Below are 21,806 nucleotides of genomic sequence, written 5' to 3' on the forward strand. Positions count from 1 at the left end.
GGTGACTCAAATCCCTTGACGATGTTCTCTGAAACTTAGGCCTCTTCTATTTCTTTCCTCATGAATATAATTAGAATCCCTCATGGCTACTTCTTGGCTTCTCTGTTGATTTAAATGCAGCAGTCAGCCAGGATCTGCAGGACAGGAGTAATTGCTACAGCAGGAAAGTTGCTGACTTGCAGTTTGTGGTCCAGCTCTGCTAGGCAGAGAGCAGGGACCCGGTCACGCCTGTGACCATAACAGAGACCTCTGCTGCAAATGTATCTGTGCCATTAGGGGGCAACTGGGGAAATGTGTCATCACTTGGCAGTGTTTATCAGCAGCAGCCCCAAACACCTGGTTAATTGTAACCCACTGACAGAGTGACTTTCCCTATATCATCACAACAGATGCTACACATTTGATGAGACTCAGTTTGGCTAGCAATGGGATGGCTGAGGACACCACAGTGGCAGAAGCTGCCAATTGTTTCCCAATATCAGTTCTTCCTTTCTTCCACAGGAAGAAAACCCCCAATCATTAGCTAGGAATGAGGCATCCCAGAACAAAAACCACATTTATCAGGCCCCCTTGATGAAGTCTGGGCCAGTGGGATAAAGCAGAGGTCATGTGTGCAGCTGCTGGAAAGTGAGCATATATTTCTTCTTCTCTTACTCCTTCCTGTTTGCTGGAATGCTGATGAAATAACTGGAGCCCCACGAGCCGTTTTGGACCACAAAGCGACCGTGGGAATGGAAGCCACTTGTGGCAGAGCAAAAAGATAGAAGAAATGTGATAGCTCCTTTCCAATTCCAAGCTGTCTGCCTCTGGATTTCTTGAATGTTAGAAAGAAATGAACTTTTAATTATTTTCAAGCCATTTTCACTTTGTTTCTGTTACTTGATGACAAACCTAACCCCAAGTAGTACAGCTTCCAATTGTAATGACTGTTATTACAGTCTTTGCCCTTGATCTGCCCCGGGGAGATGCATTTACCTGCTGCAGAATAGTCGGCAGGAGTGATCCCAGGAGGAGGAAGATGAACCATTGGTTATAGTTTCATGCATCATTTATTGAGCTCCCTCTACCATGAGCAAGGCACTGTAATGACCTCAAAGATGAATGGGTCTCATCCTATGGAGCTCTACTACTAAATTACATACAGGAGGTCAAGCAGTTGTGTACAATTTGTTGTGAGTCACTCCCTCATCTTGGGTCCCCTGTTACTACCATTTTGTTTGTTCATGCATTTGTCCTACCATTCTTTCATTCATTTGTTCAACAAACATCCAAGAAGAACTTCTACCTATCAGGCATTGTGCCAAGGGCTGAAATCACAGTGATAAACTGAAATAGATGTGGTACATGTCCTTGTGAACTTAGTAGCATAGTGTGCTGCAGTGTAGTAGGGGTATACTTTGGGTTTTTACGCCTTAAAAATTGTGATAACAGTACTTTTTATTTCAAAAGTGGCATATATTCAATAAACAAAGAGAAGGAAATAATCACAGTTCAGAAATAAATATTAACATTTCCAATTTTTCAAAAGTTTTAGTATAGGTATACTTTTCTTGCTTTACATGGGAATATTTAATTTGGGGATCTGCTTTTTTAAATATCATATTAGGAACACTTCACCAGGACAATAAATATACTTCCACAATAACATTTTTAGAAGGAATCACATAGTCCATTGACTGGAGCTGATGTAATTTATACAATTCCTTGTTGTTGGGCTTCCCTGGGGGCTCAGATGTTAATGAATCTGCCAGCAATGCAGGAGACCCAGGTTCAATCCCTGGGTCAGGAAGATTCTCCTGGAGAAGGGAATGGCAACCTACTTCAGTATTGTTGCCTGCAGAATTCCATAGACAGTGGAGCTTGACAGGCTACAGTCCATGGAATCGCAAAGATTCGGACACGACTGAGTGATCATACCTGTTAAACCCGTTGTTGGACATGTAGGCAGATCTTAATTTTCACTATAATAAAGAGTTACTATAGTGAATATTCATGTAGCTAAACATTTTGTGTGTTTATGATTATTTCTTTGGAATGCATTCTTTTTTTTAATTGAAGGTTAATTTACAATGTTGTGTTTCAGGTGTACAGCAAAGTGATTCAGGTATTTATATATTTCTTTACAGATTCTTTTCCATTATAGATTATTACCGCAATACATGCTTAAAAGTACATTTGCTGGGTCAAAATGTATGTATAATTCCAAAGGTTTTGGTACAAATCAAAAACTAAATCTAACTTGAAGCAGTCAGGCCAATTTAATCTCCCTCCAACAGGCCAAGAGTTCCACTGAAAGTTTTCTTCTTACTGTAAAGACTTTGAGAGGGCTCCCAGAACACGATGAATCACTTCCATCTTTGTATGAATCATTGTTTTAGACTGCTTCCCTCAACAGAGGAAAGAGCAGCACTCCAGGAGAAGGCAGGGCTCTGGCAAAGGGCACAGAAAGGTTGGCCAGGCCTGTTAAGAGCAGTCTTAGCCAATGTCCTGCTCTAAGAGTAGACCTGCCTGCCTCCTGCTGAATGTTCTTCAAGCTCACAAAGGTGCACATTATGCTCACTCGAAAGGCAGGAGATGCTGATTCTAGCTCCAGGTCCTGCCAGCAACTGTTCTCTCTAAAGGAGATGATGGCTAATTCCCTTTTTGCAGCTTCATCTCCTCTTCCTTTTCCTTGTCCTCATTCTTTGTTACTGATTATCATTTCCAAATGAAATGATATCATTATCATCTTCAAAATGAAAAGAGCTTTACTGGATTTTCTATTTATAAAAGGACACAAACCCTTTGAGATAATTTTAAAGAAATATAGAAAAGGAGAAAGAAAACATAAAATCCCCCCCTCACATTTTGCTACCCAGTGATATGACCACTGTTCATGCATGGGTGAACATCCTTCCAGAGGTCTCTCTGTATATATGACAGTCCTCTGTCTATTATCTAGCCTTACAACAAATTCATGAGATGGGAAATTCTATCTCTCTTCTGTAATGATGGAACTGAAGTGCTAGAGATGTCAAGTCACTTGTCCAAAGTTATAGAACTCATCAGTGTGATGCTGGGATTTGAACTTGATTCTCTTACTCCAAAGCCTGCAAATCTTAACCATTTCACTGTCAGCTACAAATTGGCACTTGCTACAGGCACTTGCCATCTTCTACAAGGATTAAATCGAGTGCTGCTGCAGCTGCTAATTTTTAACAGGCCCTGAAAGGAGCTCAGGGTGGAGAGCTAAAATGAGGCACTCTGTCCTCAGGGAAAAACCGGTAGGACAGGTCTTCAGATAGTTGGATATTTTTGTTGTTCAGTTGCTCAGTTGTGTCCAACTCTTTGCAACCCCATGGACTGCAGCCTGCCAGGCTTCTCTGTCCTTCACTATCTCCCATAATTTGCTCAAACTCAATAGAATCGATGATGCCATTCAGCCATCTCATCCTCTGTTGCCCACTTCTCCTCCTGCCTTCAGTCTTGACCAGCATCAGGGTCATTTGCCATGAGTCGGCTCTTTGCATCAGGTGGCCAAAGTATTGGAGCTTCAGCTTCAGTCCTTTCAATGAATATTTAGGGTTGATTTCCTTTAGGATTGACTGGTTTGATCCCCTTGCAGTCCAAGGGACTCTCAAGAATCTTCTCCAGCACCACAATTTGAAAGCATCAGTTCTTCAGTGCTCAGCTTTCTTTATGGTCTGACTCTCACATCCGTACATGACTACTGGAAAAACCATAGCTTTGACTATACAGATCTTTGTCAGCAAAGTGATGACTCTACTTTTTAATATGCTGTCTAGGTTGGTCATAGCTTTTCTTCCAAGGAGCAAGAGTCTTTGAATTTCATGGCTGCAGTCACCGTCCATGGTGATTTTGGAGCCCAAGAAAAAAAAGTCTGTCACTGTTTCCGTTGTTTCCCCACCTATTTGCCATGAAGTGATGTGATCTGATGCCATGATCTTAGTTTTTTAAATGTTCAGTTTTAAGCCAGCCTAAGAGCCGATTTTATGAGCCCAATTCTTGTATCTCCTTTTATCTAGAAAAACACTAAAATCCTTCATGGTGACAACTGCTCCTCACAACTAGCAGAAACCTTCTGAAAAAAGTGTGTGCATGATTGCATGTATTCTCCCTTCACCAAAATCACATATATACAGATCATCCCCCCGTGTCTTTGGAGCAGTTTCTCAGAGCTATCTGAGGTCCTATGTGCTGGGCTGCAGTCCTCATTTTGCCCCCAAATAAAACTTAACACACAAGTCTCACGTTGTGCTATTTTTCTTTTTAGTCGACAGTGCCATCTCTTCAACTCTTTTGCTTTCTCTGTTTATTTGCACAAATATATTCTTTTATTTCCTTTGTTTCCCTGTTGCATTCAAAAAATTGCTGGAGGTATCTTCACAAGGATGTTTAAATAGTGAGATCTAAAGTTTAAGTCTTAATGACTGTTACTAAGTCTGTGACACTGGGCCTACTTAACCTCAGGCCATTTTCCTCATCCGTCAGTTGAGTAAAATAATACCTAACTCAAGGAGTGGTTATGAGTATTGAATCAGACAATATATGTGAAGCACCTGCCATGTGGTCAACCTTCATTAAAAATCAGCTCTCATTATCTTTCCAGGCAGGAAATATGGATCACTGCCATATGAACCGTAGCTTATTATTCTGAAATGGAGATGTCTTGTCATCTAGTTAACAGACATTAAATAATGTCTTGTCTTAGACATTTTACTGTTTCTGACTCTCCAATTTCTCACTAATGTGTATTCCAATACTTCTATTTTGCACACCTGTCCAGTTGCTTCCTTGGGATAAATTCCTAGAAGAACTGGGTCAAGTGGATGCATATGAGAAACGTGCCTTGAGGAAGGGTTGTACCAACTTACTTCAAGAGGGAGGTTCTGACCAGCGCAGGCGATGGGAGCAGGAAATCCTCTCCTCCAGGTTCTATTTCTTCCCTCCCCAGTGGCTGTGAGAGGCAAGTCACTTTTAGAGACCCCTACTACCCAATTAACTCTGTCAAAACCCTTTCCTCCTTGCTACCTTTCTTCCTTCCTCAGATTGAAAAAGAGAGAGAGAGAACGATTTGATGTTATAGTCAGGAGCCCCACACCTTCTGTTACAGAAGTAAAACTAAAGGTGCCATAATTCTGTTAAAACAAAACAAAAATCACAGAAACTCAGTTCTGCTGAGCCCTCATGCATTAAAGCCTCTGCGTGTGTGTTTAATTTATATGGCATGTTCACACATAGGTACACGCAGAATTGATTATATAAGGGGATGGGATTTACAGACATACACACACATTAATGTGTGTGTGTATGTATGTGCCTATATGGGGCTTCCCAGGAGGCTCAGTGATAAAGAATCCTCCTGCTAATGCAGGAGATGCAAGTAATACAGTTTCAATCCTTGGGTTGGGAAGATCCCCTGGAGGAGGGCACAGCAACACACTCCAGTATGCTTGCCTTGAGAATCCCGTGGACAGAGGAACCTGGCGGGCTATAGTCTGTGGGGTTGCAAAGAGTCAGAGACTGCTTAGCAACTGAGCATGCACATATGTGCATATATGGAATAGACATATGATATGTGACCAAAAATTTAAAGCAGAAAAATATAACCCCTACTTCTCAAATTCCAGACTGACATATCCTACTGAAGTATTGAATATACTTTTGTTTTTCATGTTTGCACATACTTTGGAGTACTCAGTAGTTATTTCCCTGACTTTCATAGACATTGCAGATCTGTATCTGTCAATTATGTAACAAGCCTGTACCTTAAAACAAGAATAGGTAAGGGCTGCAGTCAGGCGTGGTGGGGACCCAGCAGGGCATTTTACAGTTGATTCCAAGATGAATACTTGCTGCTGATTTCCTTGTGAGGTCTACTCTCCACCCTCCACTCCCCAGAAAAGACGTTGTGAATGCAGAAACTTAGCTACGCCCTTCTTAGACTTTATATGAAAGATATAAAGTGGTTTCAATTATTTTTTAAAATTCAGTTTTACTCTAAATTCCTTAAGAAAAGGAGCCATGCAAGGCTCAAGTTGGGCTGATGAAGCTGTAATCAGATCAGCCGGTTGATTTGTCTCTAGGGAGGCCAGGTACTTCCCAACAATATGTTCCCTGGAGTTTTCTGGTTTGGAGTCAAGCCCCTGGGGCACAGCCTTGCAATTCAGTAGACCATGCAATTAGGCAGAGGAGAGCACACACTCTCTTTCTCTTCTCTATTTTTTTCAAGGAAGTTGCATCTTCGGTTTGTGTTAGTTCTAATAAGACTAGCTAGAAGTCAAGCCATCCTGCCCTCCAGCCAAAAGTTAACAAGGAGATAAGGTGGGAAGCCCTTATTATTTCCATTTGGAAACATAATGAAAATGTTCAGAAATTCAGTTTAAACTGTAGTGGAATCCCCACCATCCTTAATACTTCATCAGACTCAGAGTTTTCAAACTGTAGTGGAAAAGCACAGTATATGGGGAAACCAGTTCAGGTCCCAGCCCTGATGCTGAATGTGTGAGTGCAGACCGCTCACCTGACTCTGGTCCCCTGTTCCAACGACGATGACAATGTATGCGCTTCCCATTTAATCACTGTAAGAACAAACCGAAGTAACATGGAAGTATTTTGGAAATAAACAATGCAAGGTATTCACTGCTGGTGGCCTGGGGTATCTGAGCTGGTTGAGAAGACACAGAAAGGGGAGGAAAGACTGATTTCATTCAGCCAGTGGCTTTCATTGTCTTCCTGAGCAGATGCCAGGCTACTTCTCCTCTCTCTCTGCAAGCCAATCAGCACATAAGCCCTCCTGCTTGCCTCTTGCTCCAGCTTTTAAATACCTCAAGGGAAGGAGACTCTTATCCCACCCAGATAATTCATCCCCCAGTTCAGAAATCCTCATTAACTGGAAGTTCTTTCAATGTCTACCTACAGCCCCTTTGTGCAGCCAAGGAAATTAATTGCTTCTTACTCTGATCTCAGAGGAGAGAAAGATTATCTCCTCTTTGATCTGACCTTGAAGGCTGTTTAGATTTTTTTCCTCTGATGCCCTGTTTTCTTCTCTCTCTCTTTCTAGCAGAGGAAAGGCAAGAATTTGTTTTATGTGCAGTTAAGAGGAATGTCAAGCATTTATCTTACACGCAACAGAGATAATCCTGTAAGAACGGAAAACTCAGAATGAGGCTGAGGACAGGCTTCTAGGTAAGGAGATTATTTAAATGTTGTGAACAATATAACATACCACAATTCCACCTCCAGGAGTCCCACCTGAGGCCCAGGAAGGAACATGAGGGAGGGCGAATAGAAGAAAAACAGTGTTTCACAGTTACAGATATAGAGACCTAGCAATGGAGCTCCGAATGCTTTCCTCTTGTTACTGTCCCAGCAAGTCCTGCAATGCTCTGTTTTCCAGAATCTTCCTTTTTAAGACTTGAGAATGCACTGAAAGCATCAGCAAACAAAACTTAAGTACATGTGTTACTATCACATTTCACAGAGAAATTCAATAGACCCTTGTTCTTCTGTTTTGCATTTTTTTTTTGCTTCAATATAATGAACTCTTTTTCAAATCTCAGTTTTCCAAACAACCCAATCAAAAAGTGGGAGGAAAACCTAAACAGACATTTCTCCAAAGAAGACATACAGATGGCCAACAAACACATGAAAAGATGCTTAACCTTGCCCATTATTAGAGAGATGCAAATCAAAACTACAATGAAGTATCACCTCATACTGGTCAGAATGGCAGTCACCAGAAAATCTGAAAAAAAAAAAATTGCTGGTGAGGGTGTGAGAATGTACTGTTGGTGGAAATGTAAATGTAAACTGATACAGCCACTATGGAGAACAGTATGGAGATTCCTTAAAACACTAGGAATAAAACTACCATACGACCCAACAATCCCCTACTGGGCATATACCCTGAAACAACCATAACTGAAAGACACATGTAGCCCAGTGTTCATTGCAGTGCTATTTACAGTAACTAGAACAGGGAGGTAACCTAGATGTCCATTGGCAGATAGGTAAAGAAGTTGTGGTATATATATACAATGGAATATTACTCAGCCATAAAAAGGAATTCATGTGAGCCAGTTCTAGTGAGGTGGGTGAACCTAGAGTGTGTTACAGAGAGTGAAGTAAGTCAGAAAAAGAAAAACAAACTTCATATTTTAATGCATATAAATGGAATCTAGAAAAATGGTACTGATGAACCTATTTGCAAGGCAGGAATAGAGACACAAACATAGAGAACAGACTTTGGACACAAAGGGGGAAGGAGAAGGTGGGATGAATTGAGAGAGTACCACTGACATATATACGCTACCATGTGTAAAACAGATAGCTGGTGGGGAAGCTGCTGTATGGCACGGGGTGCTCAATCTGGTGCTCTGTGACAACCTAGAGGTGTGGGATGAGGTAGGGGGGAGGGGGAGGTTCAGGAGAAAGGAGGTGTATGCGTACTTGTGGTTGATTCACACTGTTGTATGGCAGAAGCCAACACAATATTGTAAAGCAATTATCCTCCAATTGAAAATAAATTATAAAAAATGAAAAAAAAAACTGTGTACAATAATCATGCAAAATTTTTTTTCAGCTTTCCAGTAGCGCTAAAATATTGAAAAAACAAGTTCCAATACTGTGATTTCTATAGTGCAGCTTTCATTTTTTGCTTTCTAGGACAAAGAGGCCACTTTCCAAAAGTCAGACCATTTTGAATTTGAGTAAAGATTGGTCAGCTGGGAGGCAGGGATGGGAAATTTTCACCTTTACAGTCTAAGCTGGCTCACACCAAGGCACAGAAAGGATTTCCAAAGATCTGAATCCCACTGGCCTTTTACCACTGCAATAGCAATGCAGTGGTTGTGGTTGTCCCTTGCGGTTGTGTATGAGGTGAGGTCTCCGAGCCCAGAGTGACCAGCAAAGTCTTGGAACACAGCCCAAGTTTAGCTGTGTCAGCCCTTCCACATGTGAGTCTGGGCATCAGGTCTGGGCTTTAGGCCTGCCCCTAACATTGGTGGGGTCTAGAGCCAGAGTCTAGCTGAACCCTCTCATCATGTGGCCAGCCCCTCTCATCCCATCCTGCTTCCATCTTGCCTTGAGAGGAATTTTTGCAGACAAGCTCTATCCATGCTCCCCAAAGACTCCCCTTAGTTACAACTCAATCACAGGGCTCTCCAGACATGTAACCCATCTTTGGGAAGATGGACCTGCTGCTGCTAAGTCGCTTCAATCGTATCTGACTCTGTGCAACCCCATAGAGAGCAGCCCACCCAGGCTCCTCTGTCCCTGCGATTCTCCAGGCAAGATTACTGGAGTGGGTTGCCATTTCCTTCTCCAACGCATGCATACATGCTAAGTCGCTTCAGTCATGTCCGACTCTGTGCGACTCCATAGACAGCAGCCCACCCAGGCTCCTCTGTCCACGGAATTCTCTAGGCAAGATTACTGGAGTGGGTTGCCATTTCCTTCTCCAAGATGGACCTAAGTGAGGCACTATTCAAAAAGACCTGAAGCTGCTATTCAAAAAGGACAAAAATGACGGACCCTAGGCTAAGCACTCATAGCTACTATCTTCTTTTTGCCTCTTAGTTCTCAATCCACTTAAAAAGTAACTGATATGCTCTGGTAAATAACTGTTGTCTTCTTTGCTCTCACCCTTGCCCTTGGAATCCACTGAACATCTCTGCCCATGCTGGGTGATTTAAATATGACTCTGATTAGTGCTACTATGTGGAGAAGGCAAAGGCAACCCACTCCAGTACTCTTGCCCGGAAAATCCCATGGATGGAGGAGCCTGGTAGGCTGCAGTCCATGGGGTCTCGAAGCATCAGACACGACTGAGCAACTTCACTTTCATGCATTGGAGAAGGAAATGGCAACCCACTCCAGTGTTCTTCCCTGGAGAATCCCAGGGATGGAGGATCCTGGTAGGCTGCCGTCTATGGGGTTGTACAGAGTCGGACATGACTGAAGCGACTTAGCAGCAGCAGCAGCAGTGCTACTATGAAGCCACTAATTGCCTTAGCTTTTCCATGCCTATTTCCCTTATCTACAGGATGGACAGACGTTTCCCTAGTTTGCATTGTACAAACTCTCACATCCTCCACTTTGTCAACAGAATCCTGGATTTGTTTACCCCAAGCTAAGTTCTTCATAGGCCAAAGGGATGGAAGGTTTCCATTTTTCTGTGCCTTCCTCTTCTCAGCTGTACTGATTGAGGTTATATTTTCCCTAGTGCTTTGTCATCTTCCATACTGTTACAAATCTGAAACCAAGAATTTTCAGTCCAAGAAGGACACCTGGGACCAACAGGTTCAAAACTTACATTTTACAAATACAGAATATGCTGGCCTTGTACAACCAGATTCCTACCCTTGCTTGACCATTTGATTATAATAGTCTTTTACTGACCTTTAAAAGCAGAGACATTACTTTGCCAACAAAGATCTGTCTAGTCAAGGCTATGGTTTTTCCAGTAGTCATGTATGGATGTGAGAGTTGGACTATAAAGAAAACTGAGTACCAAAGAACTGACGTTTGTGAACTGTGGTTTTGGAGGAGGCTCTTGAGAGTCCCTTGGACTGCAAGGAGATCCAACCAGTTCATCCTAAAGGAGATCAGTCCTGAGTGTTCATTGGAAGGACTGATGTTGAAGCTGAAACTCCAATACTTTGGCCACCTGATGCAAAGAACTGACTCCTTGGAAAAGACCCTGATGCTGGGAAGGATTGAGGGCAGGAGGAGAAGAGGTCGACAGAGGATGAGATGGTTGGATGGCATCACCGACTCAATGGACATGAGTTTGGGTAAACTCTGGGAGTTGGTGATGAACAGGGAGGCCTGGCATGCTGCAGTCCATGGGGTCGCAAAGAGTTGGATACAACTGAGTGACTGAACTGAACTGAGCCCTACTTTTCCAATCTAATTATTTGTTTGTTTTCTCTAGGGCATCATGGGACAATGGTGATGCAGGGACTCCAGCCACTTCTCACAGCAGATTCTGCCAAAACTATAGTAGTCACCCTGAGTCTCCTTTAATGAGAGAGGGTGAGAGCTCCATGACTCCAGATTGGTAGGGTCTATGAGCCCTTGTCAGCCTGAAGAAATTATGAAAGACAAACCTTGGCCCTTCATCTTCCCAGTAAAGATTTTTTGGGGGGTTTACATCTCTCAGGGGGAATTTGAGGTAGGAGGTAGATGGGCCCCTCATCCCCAGAGTAAAGCAATTGGAGATTCATTCCGTGTGGACTAAAACTCAGTCTGGGCCCTGCCCAGACCATGTATTTCTTATTCTCAAAGTCAGGAGACCTCCTTGACCACACATGCACAGAAAAGCTCCTTGGAGGTAAAAAGGGGTTATGTCAAGGGATGTTCTACCCATACGCCTTTCCAGTAGAATCCATATTCGCTAAAAGATGAGTGAACACACAAGGGAATGTCCTGAGATTTACTAAATATGGACTTTGAACTAGGCAAGTCAAAATGATTGGCCAAAGGAAAGCAAGAAGAAAGGCTCCAAAAAGTAATTCACACTGCCATGAGCACGGTGACTCAGCCACTCTCTCTCTGAGCCTGCCTCTGTATCTATTCATATGTACTGTACTCTTTTTTCCTCTTAATAAATACTCTACTTGCTTCACTACTTTCTGTCTTTGTGGGAATTCTTTTCTGCATAGCCAAAGGGCCAAGACCCTTGTTACTGACCACTGGTCTAATGGCTAGGATCTGGTGCTTTCACTGCTGTGACACGGCCTCAGTCTCTGGCTGGGAACCCAAGCTCCACTCCAGGCCACTGCAGGCCAAGGCTACCCGAGATCAGACCCAGGGAAGAGAGCCACATCAGCCTTTGGAAATGAGCTTCTGACTATGTGGATGGGAATTCTGAGATTCTGGGTAAGCAGAGCATGTGCTAGAATCTCACGCCCCAGCAAGGCCTACTGAATCAGTCTGCATTTCAGCAAGAGGCTCAGGTGATCTGTGAATGCACTGAAGTTCAAGCAGCACTACTGGCAGAAAGCAATCTCAGAGCTTGCAGAATGCAGAGGGGAACTCTCTCCTCCCACCTCTCCTTCTCTGTGCCTCATTTTCCCCACGGCTTTCAAGAGGCTGCCAGCCTTGGCTCCACTGGAGACCTCTCTACAGAGCTTTAAAATGTGACACCTGGACCCCACTGCAGAGCTCTCGATTGAATTGGTCCAGGGAAGGACCCGGAAAACATGTATTGCTTAAGAAGCTCCACGAGTGATACTGACATGCACAACACCCAAACGTGGCCTCCTTCAGAACTGCCCAGTAGCAGAGTAAACACACCTAAATTTACACCCTTGAGGGCTCTAGAGCAAGTTTGCTCATATAAGCAGTCAAGTCTCTGTGTGTGCGTGCAAGCTGTCACTTCAGTTGTGTCTGACTCTTTCTGACTCAATGGATTATAGCCCGCCAGGCTCCTCTGTTCATGGGATTCTCCAGAATACTGGAGTGGATTGCCATGCCCTCCTTCAAGGGATCTTCCTGACCCCAGGGATCAAACTCTCATCTCTTACATCTCCTGCAATTGGCAGGTGGATTCTTTACCACTTGTGCCACCTGGGAAGCCCTCAAATCTCTGTAAAATTGTAGAGTCCTCTCTCACAAACTCCCAGAAACTGATGCCATATGTGAAAACAGTAGCTCTTCAAAAAACTAAGGCTTTCTTAATTTGGTCACTGCTGTCTAGTCCTGCTGTGCTTGGCAGTTTGTTAGCTCATCTAATTCATCTGAGTAACCGAAATATGGAAGGAATACATGGAGTGGGTTGTCATTCCCACCTCCAGGGAATCTCCCCAAACCAGGGATCAAACCCTGGTCTCCCACATTGCTGATGGATTCTTTACAATCTGAGTCACCAGGGAAGCCCACTGAATTCATATATTTACTAAATCATTAATTGTTCTAATAAAAGTACCCATATTGAACATATTGATAGAGTTGGTCCTCTCCAGTCATTTGTTAATAAATAGGTATCTATTGAGTCCCTCCTGTGTGCCAGATCTAATGGGGCTGCAAAGATGCTTTGTCATGACAGACTCTATCTTCAGGACCCCACCACCCCATGGGAACCAGCAAGGGCCTAGAATTCAGAGCAGCCGAGTCCTATCTGTCCTTCAGTTTCTGAATCTGTAAAAAGTGAAATAAAATCTAAAATTTTTATGACACGTGCTTAGGGTGTCTGAAGGATTTCAAGCACCATCACTTTTTTATATTATGGGTAGCATTTTCTTAACCTTAAAAAATAATCTTGATGTATAAATCTAGCTCCCTCAGGTCACCCAGCTGCTCGTGAAAAAAAGTTTTCTGGATGAGGCAAAATGTAACTGTAAATCATTGAGGGTCCAACTAGGTAATTTCCCCTCACTGTTTTGCACTGTGTATTTGCATAATAATTGGCTGTTTTATTATGCCAATCATAAATACTAAAAAGGAAGAATTTAGGTGCTTTATTTTCTTCTAGAATGTGTGTGTGGGATGGGGGTGGCAAGTGCGTGTGCCCCTGTGCCCCTGTTGCATTCTCTTGCCTGTTAGGGACCAGGGAAAGGCAGGAGAGGAGAGGAGAGAGATGGGGCAAAGGGTCCCAGCTACAGCATAGTGCATCACCACGTGTTCTTGGACATCTCTCCTTCAGACTGTGCCCTGGTATTTGAATAATTAACTGGCAAGCGTAGCTGGCAAAATGTATTTCTGCAAAAATGTTTAGTGCAAACTTATAGAGAGAATCAAAAAGACAGTGAGAGAGATACAGGGAAATATAAGAGAAAAGATAACTTTGAAAGGCAGCTTGAGGGGAGAGCCCAAGGGCTGGTAAGACCAGGAAAGCAGTTGTCAGAGGCCCGCCCACCCCACACACTGGAGAGAAGCTACATTTTCTCCAGGAGCGGCCTGGGTTGCCCCCGACAATACTGACAGACTTTCTGCAGAGAGAAAAACCAAGTCCCATTTTAAGAACAAATCAATCTGACAGCATCTAAGCCATTCTGTTATATCAGGTTGAGTCTTGGCGTGGCTACCTTAGGAGCAGTTAACAGATGTCAGGCTGCCTGCCACAGGCAAAGTGGCCCCCCAACAGAGCACATGGCAGGAGCTGGGTGCAGGTGGGCACCCCTGCATAGCTGGCACAATGGCTCACCAACCTACCCTCTGTCACCAGGTGACAGGGGCTTGGCAGGCGCCTTTCTGGCTCCAGTGTGCAATCCTTCATCATAAACCTGCTGCCCACGCTTCATTCTGGGGATGTAGACAGCCGTTTGGCCCGTAAGATGGTAAAGTCCAGCCTGCCATTGCCTGTCTTTCCATGCTCATCATGCTGAGAGGCAGAGCTGACCTTAAGCAGTCAACACCATCATGGTGGGTGAAACGGGTCCTTGAAGCCAATGGGATGTGAGTAAAAGGCCCAACTCCCTTCTCTTCCCATTTCTGGGCACTGGCCTGCTGGGCCCATCTCCCTGGAAAATAGCCTTTGTGACTGCATGACACCAAGGAAAGAATAATAGCATGTTTCCCCAGGTAACTCCTTTGTGACAAGATTATATGTCAGGAAGGACGGAGAGAGATGGAAGGGCAGGATGGAAGCTTTGCAGCTGACACTGACAGTAGCTGTTTTCCCATCTTTGGGGGCTGCAGAGGTAAATGAAGCCTTGTTCGGTCCTGCTGAGTGCTGGGGGAGCGGCTGGGGCAGGCAGTCAGGGAGCTGGGAGCCTGGCAGTGATGCAGACTCACAGAGCTTGCTAAGCCAGTATGTTGCAGAAAAAGGTGACAGCAAAGGGAAGTAGGAAGTGAATGACTAACAGGGAAGGAATCATGAAATAGAACCTGCCAAGGTTTGGAAGCCGGTGTAACAGTTCCAGGTGGGAGAGGGAGCAAGCCTGTTATTACGACTGACGGGCCCAGAAGTGTCTCATGCTTCTGAGGCAGCACTGCCTTGCCCTCACCTGAAGCCCAGAACAAGTGGCCCTACATCAGGAGTGACCCACACAGAAACAAAGTGCTTTAGACAGAGATGCTGATGGATACTGCCAGGGCAGGAGCTGAAGAGGCTGAGATAACGCAATGCATGCAAAACAAAAGGATCAGACGATGCATTCCAAAGAAAATGCAACAACATCAGAGCAGAAAATTTAGACTATTAGGAAAATCCAAGGTATTCTAAATCCATGGTATTCTCCCTCCCTAAAGCAGGTATTTTCATCTTGTGTGTGTTTTCTAGCTTGGCTCACAGATTTTTACAAAATTTTCAGCCCACCCAGAATTTCGTATGACTTTTTAAATTTTTCCTCATGTTATAAACATTTTCTTTATACACTTATCATAGATAATTGCTATAATAGATTCTACCTATGTATATAGTATCACTTAATGAAATATGTCTCTCTTCTGTAAGTAGATTGCTTTCTTTTTAAAAATAGCTTTATTGAGGGATTTCCCTGGTGGCACAGTGGATAAGAATCCACCTGCCAATGCAGGGGACAAGAGTTCGATCCCTGGTCTGGGAACATTCCACATGCCAAGGAGCAACTGAGCCCCTGCACCACAACTACTGAAGCCCTCATGCCCTAGAGCCCGCGTACTGCAACTGCTGGAGCCCATGCACCTAGAGACTGTGCTCCACAACAAGAGAAGCCACCGCAATGAGAAGCCTGGGCACTGCAATGGAGAGTAGCCCCCACTAGCCACAACTAGAGAAAGCCCGTGCAAAGCAATGAAGACCCAGTGCAGCCAAAAATAAAATAAAGAAAAATTATATTAAAAATAAGATAATGAAGAGGAACTTACTATAAAAAAATAGCTGTATTGAGCTATAACTAGTATACAATAAATTGTACAAATTTTAAGTGTATAATTCGGTAAGCTATATATATATGTATATAATTCTTAGGAAAATACAGTAATATCATAAATATACCATATACATGTTAATAACTTACTGAATAGTACACTTTATATATACAGAAATAAAACATATTTTATTTAAGGCAGGACAAGAATATTTTTGCATATAACTCCCTCTCTGTGCTTGTTTGGGCCTCCTCCGTCTCCCACCTTATGTGCAGTGTGCATCTACATTACATTGTTTACCGTCTGAGCCACCAGGGAAGCCCACACATTAACCAGGGCTCCTCAGAGATGGGAGAGCCTGATTTATCATGAATACCTTTCAGCTCTGTAGGGAGTCATGGTAACTTGCTTCTTGCTTCTTCATGGGCTTAAATGGCAACACACTCCAGTATTCTTGCCTAGAGAATCCTGTGGACGGAGGAGCCTGGTGGGCTGCTGTCCATAGGGTCGCACCGAGTCGGACACGACGGAAGCAACTTAGCAGGCATGCATGCATGCATTGGAGAAGGAAATGGCAACTCACTCCAGTATTCTTGCCTGGAGAATCCCAGGGACAGGGGAGCCTGGTGGGCTGCCATCTATGGGGTCACACAGAGTCGGGAGTGACTGAAGCAACGTAGCAGCAGCAGCACTATGAATCCTTGCTGAACTTTATATAAAATATCAATATGACATTGTGACATACCGTCCTTTGTCTCAAAAATATATCTGACTGTGCCTTCGACTTCTAACAGGTGTAACAGCTCTCAGAGCTTCCTGAGACTCTTTCCCGGTTTTAAAATCCTCAGCTTGGCTAGAATAAAATCCATCCCTCTTTTCCTTCTTAGTTTGATTGTACCCTCTCTTTATTTCTTCCTTCTTTTCTTATTTTGTTGTGGTAAAACATACAAAAATTTACCAATTTAACTATTTTTCAGGGTACAGTTCAATGACATCAAGGGCGTTCACCAGCAGGCTAATTTTGTAAATATTGACTAAGTGATTCTAAAGTTTGTATGAACAGATAAAAGACCAAGAATAGCCAACACTATATTCAAGGAGAAAAGTAAAGTGAAGGACCAACACTACTTGACTTTGACTTAAAAAAAAACTATGATAATTAAGACAGTGATAAAACTATGATAATTAAGACTGTGTTTTTGTGAGAGAATAGACAAATAGATCAGTGGAACAAAACAGAGAGCCCAGAAATAGACCCAATACAATGTAGAAATGATAATATTTTCAACAAATGGTGTTGAAATAACTGAATATCCACATGTGAAAAAAATGAAGCTAGATGGAGACCTTACATCTTTCACCAAAATTAACTCAAAATAGGCCAGAGACCTAAAAGCAAAATGCAAACCTATGAAACTCCTAAAAGTAACTCAGGAAAAAACCTCAATGTCTTGGGGCATGGTGATGGCTTTTTAAAACAATACCAAAAGCATAATCCATGAAAGAAATAATTGGTAAGCTGGACTCTTTAAAATTAAAAGCTTATGCTCTTCAAAATACACTTTTAAGAGATTGAGAAGCAATATGTATATCATGTCTGCCCCAAATAGTCCTCTTTAAAATATGGATAGTATTGTTCTTATGACTTGTTATGGAGATTACATGAGAGAAAGAAAAACAGTGCTATGTAGTATATTAACCATTTTCAGGGAATTCAGACTTCATATGGCTTTTCTCTAAGGAATCTTCTCATACTTTCCAGCATCTTTTAGAAAAACTGATCTGATAACTCACAACAGGAAAAAAATTTTTAAAGTATTAATCCTCCTAAGTTTAGAAAGCTCTTTCTAGCCTTTTCCCATGCATATATCTTATACCTATAGATGAGCTATGGTTAATATCAAAACAAATCTTTCTTTTTCCTTAGAAACAGTGGGTAAAGGAGAGGCAGATTCAAGACAGCCATAGAAGGGTAAAACTGAGGACATCTTTTAGGCTATTAAATATCAAGGAGTATAGATGTAAAGTAAGAAAAGCAGAGGGTAGGATAAGGCCTATGGGGTCTCATATGTGGATGTTCAGTCGCCCCAGCACCATTTACTGAAGACTATTCTTTCACCAAAACACATTTTTTTTTCCACTCTGTCTTAATTATCATAGTTTTATAATAAGTCAAAGTCAAATAGTGTTGGTCTTTGACTTTACTCTTCTCCTTGAATACAACTTTGGCTATTCTCAGTCTTTTATCTCTTCACACAAACTTTAGAATCAGTTTGTCAGTATTTAAAAAATTAACTTGCTGATAAATGAACTTGATATCACTGAACTGTACCTTCAAAAAATGGTTAAATTGGTAAATTATCTTATGTATGTTTTACCACAACAAAATAAATAAGAAAAGAAGGAAGAAATCAAGAGGGTACAGGGGAGGAAAAAGTTTTCTTGGCCTTCTTAGGGTCTCTTGACTTTTTAGGGTCTGAAAATTAAACTGACAAAGACAGATTAACAGGGAAAAGCACACAGTTTATTTAATATCAGCTTTATGTGGCATGAGAGGCTTCATAAGGAAATGAAGACCCATTTCAAGGAAGAAAGTTTGTTGGGGGAGGTCAGAGTGACATTCTTGCTTTAGCCTTTTTTCTCAAAGTCTTTCAGATTAAAATATTTAATATGCCAAGGTGCCATATTTGGGGCTAGCCTGTCCTGGTCCCCATCAAGGGCAAGTGAAAGAAAGAGGAAGGAAGAAAGGAAGAAAAAAAGTAAAGGCAAGAAGACAGGACGGAAAAGAGAAGGTAGGCAAACATCTGCTTTCCAATCCAGCACCAAAACTTGGTGTTATAAAGATCTATTAAAAAATGAACCAGCCCATCTTCAGCCCCAGAACTGTGAATTCTCAACTGAATAAAGAAGTGTTTCATTTCATTTGCATATTAATATAATGCAAATACCAGAATGGCAGAAAGGGAATGACAGGGAAAAATGCCACCAGCAGTGAACACTTGGTTAAAAAGTTGAACACAGCATGTCAGTGTGAAGGGCGTGCTGTATAACAGATGAGAAGACATAAGGTCTGATAAAATACAGCGTTAGTTTATTCCAAAGACCTAAGGACAGACAGAAATGTTGCAACAGACACCCGCCAATGGGCTAAGTGGGTGTGACGACAGACACGTCTTTGTTTAAAGTTCTGTTGAGCTGGTGTCGGGACCTTAGTGATGTGAAGGCGGGGAAAGCACAGATGCCATCATGTCCAGGCTTCACAGAAAGGAGAGTTGGAGGAGATACAACTTTTCACACCATGCCCTGGATGACCCGGCTGCAAAAGGAAACTGTCCTTACAAACTCACACTATACGAGCAGTTTGTTTGTGCAGACAGTTTTATTGAAGACTGGAGTGTTACTTAGATTTCATTTTTCCTTAAAAGGGAAAACGGTTTTGTTTGGAATGGCTGAGTAGGAACAAAGACTTCACTATTCAATACTCAGAGCGTTGTCTGTAAATGCTGTCTGCTGGGCTTACATTAATTAATATGTATTAATTAACATGTGAATGCATATTCTCTGTGTTTCCCAGCCTCTCTCTTTCCCAGCAGCCACCTCCTGGTCATGAGCTAGACCTGTCTCTCATCCATCTCTCCCAGCCCTGCTCGTAGTTCTCATGATTCAATCTATTAGGTGCTCACTAAAAACTTAGAGAAAGAGTAGACTGTGGAGTAACGGGGCGGAGGCCAGCTGAAAATATCCCTTGAAGAAGAAGGGGTCAGAACAGGGCAAGGGTCTCTGCTGTGAGCAGTAGCCTGGAGAGCTGGTGAAAAAGTACTCAGAGACCTTACCTGGCCCCATAGGAGGGGGTGCTTAGACCCATTAGCCATGTCCACCTGGGGCAAGTGAAAGGGGCCTGGTGAAACTGGAACTGTGTGTTTGCATTTTTGCACATATTTGTATTTGCATTTTTGAGCCAATTCCCTCTCTCTCTAGATTCGCACCTTTCAGGGCTAGTCCCACCCAGTTCATTCTCTTCTGGTGTCTAATTCTACGCCAAGTGGGTGTACTAGTTTCCCAAAGCTGTCCTCACAAATTACTGTAAATTGAGTGGCTTAAAACAACAGCAATTTATTCTCTCAGCATTCTGGAGGCTGGAAATCTGAAATCAAGGTGTTGGCAGGGTTCGTTTCTTTGGAGGCTCTGAGGAGAGAGTGGGTTCCATGCTTGTCTCCTAGCTGCTGGCATTGCTGGCAATGGCTGGCATCACACAGACTTCATCTCTTGTAACATCACAATATCTTTTTATAAGGACACCAATCATATTGGATTAAGGGCCCACCCTGCTCCAGTGTGACCTTAGTGAATTATATCTGCAATGATTCTATCTTCAATTAAGGTCACATTCTGAGATATAATTCAATCCACAATAAAGACTAACATTGAAGTTTTACTGAAGCATTAAGCTACCATGGTGCTAAGGCAGTACTGCTTTGTAATCCATCTCATCTGTTTTTATTTTAGAAAAAAAAAACAAGGATAATAGGGAGGAGGGAAATACATGATTTTAACCTGAGGAACTATACCCTGGGTTTAAATATCTTTTCTTTTTAAAGAACTTTTCATTCCGTAAGTTCATTGTTTCTTACAACAACTTAGGGCAGACTTTTCTCCAGACCCCTAGGCTCTGGAATCCAGCCGTGCATGATGAGAAGGCATTCTAAAATTCCCTCTGCTTCCTTTGTCCATGGCTAGTGCCATGGCTGAAATCCCACAGAGAATTCCCAATACTGTCCTCAGCATGTTAACATGGGAAAGCATACATGAAACTAAATTTTTCTACAAATTCAAACAGACCTAGTGTAGAGTATAAATTCATGAAGAATGGTCCCAGAAGTTCCTTTAAGGCTCTAATAAATCTAACACATTACTTTTCTGAGCCTCAGTCTAAAAAAGTGAAGTGAAGTGAAGTCGCTCAGTTGTGTCCGACTCTTTGTGGCCCCATAGACTGTAGCCTACCAGGCTCCTCCATCCATGGAATTTTCCAGGCAAGAATACTGGCATGGGTTGCCATTTCCTTCTCCAGAGGATCTTCCCGACCCAGGGATCAAACCAGGTCTCACGCATTGCAGGCAGACACTTTACCATCTGCGCCACCTGGGAAGCCCCTTTACCATCTGAGCCTCAGTTTATCCATCTGCAAAATGGAGAGCTTGACCTCTAAAGGAAACTTTAGGCTTCTTTCCCATCTCCCCTCTCTGTGGTCAGGGTAAAGGCATTCTTTGGTCACTGCTTGTAGGTGAAGCTTTCACTAGGTCTAGTTAAGTGGACAAGGGTAGTAGGTAGTACCCAAAGGTAGTAGGTAGTCTTCACTTCTATCTGTAAAGATGGTTTAACATCACTCAAGCTACTGGGATGGGTTGGGTGGGTATAATTGTGACACTTCAGATGATAACACATTGACAGTCCCTGCTAGGGACTGAACTGTGTCCCCCCCAAAATTCATAGATTGAATGTCTAAGCCCCACCATCATGGCTATATTTGGAGATGGGCCTCTCAGGAAGTAATTAAGGTTAAATGGAGTCATAAGGGTGGAGCCCTGATCCAATTTTGTTGTTGTTGTTTAGTTGCTATGTTGAATCTGACTCTCTGTGACTCCATGAACAGCAGCACACCTGGCTCCCCTGTCCTTAACTGTCTCCCAGAGTTTAGGTTCATGTCCATCAAGTCAGTGATGCCATCCAACCATCTCATCCTCTGCTGCCACCTTCTCCCCTTTTCCTCAATCTTTCCCAGCATCAAGGTCTTTTCCAACGAATCAGCCCTTCCCATCAGGTGGCCAAAGTATTGGAGCTTCAGCTTTAGCATCAGTTCTTCCAATGAATATTTGGGATTGATTTTCTTTAGGATTGATTGGTTTGATCTCCTCACAGTCTAAGGGACTCTCAAGAGTCTTCTCCAGCACCAGAACTCAAAAGCATCAATTCTTTGGTGCTTAGTCTTCCTTATGATCCAACTCTCATACCTG

This window comes from Giraffa tippelskirchi, chromosome 10 (assembly GCF_054371585.1).
Source record: "Giraffa tippelskirchi isolate mGirTip1 chromosome 10, T2T-mGirTip1v1.2.pri, whole genome shotgun sequence".
Taxonomy (NCBI): domain Eukaryota; kingdom Metazoa; phylum Chordata; class Mammalia; order Artiodactyla; family Giraffidae; genus Giraffa; species Giraffa tippelskirchi.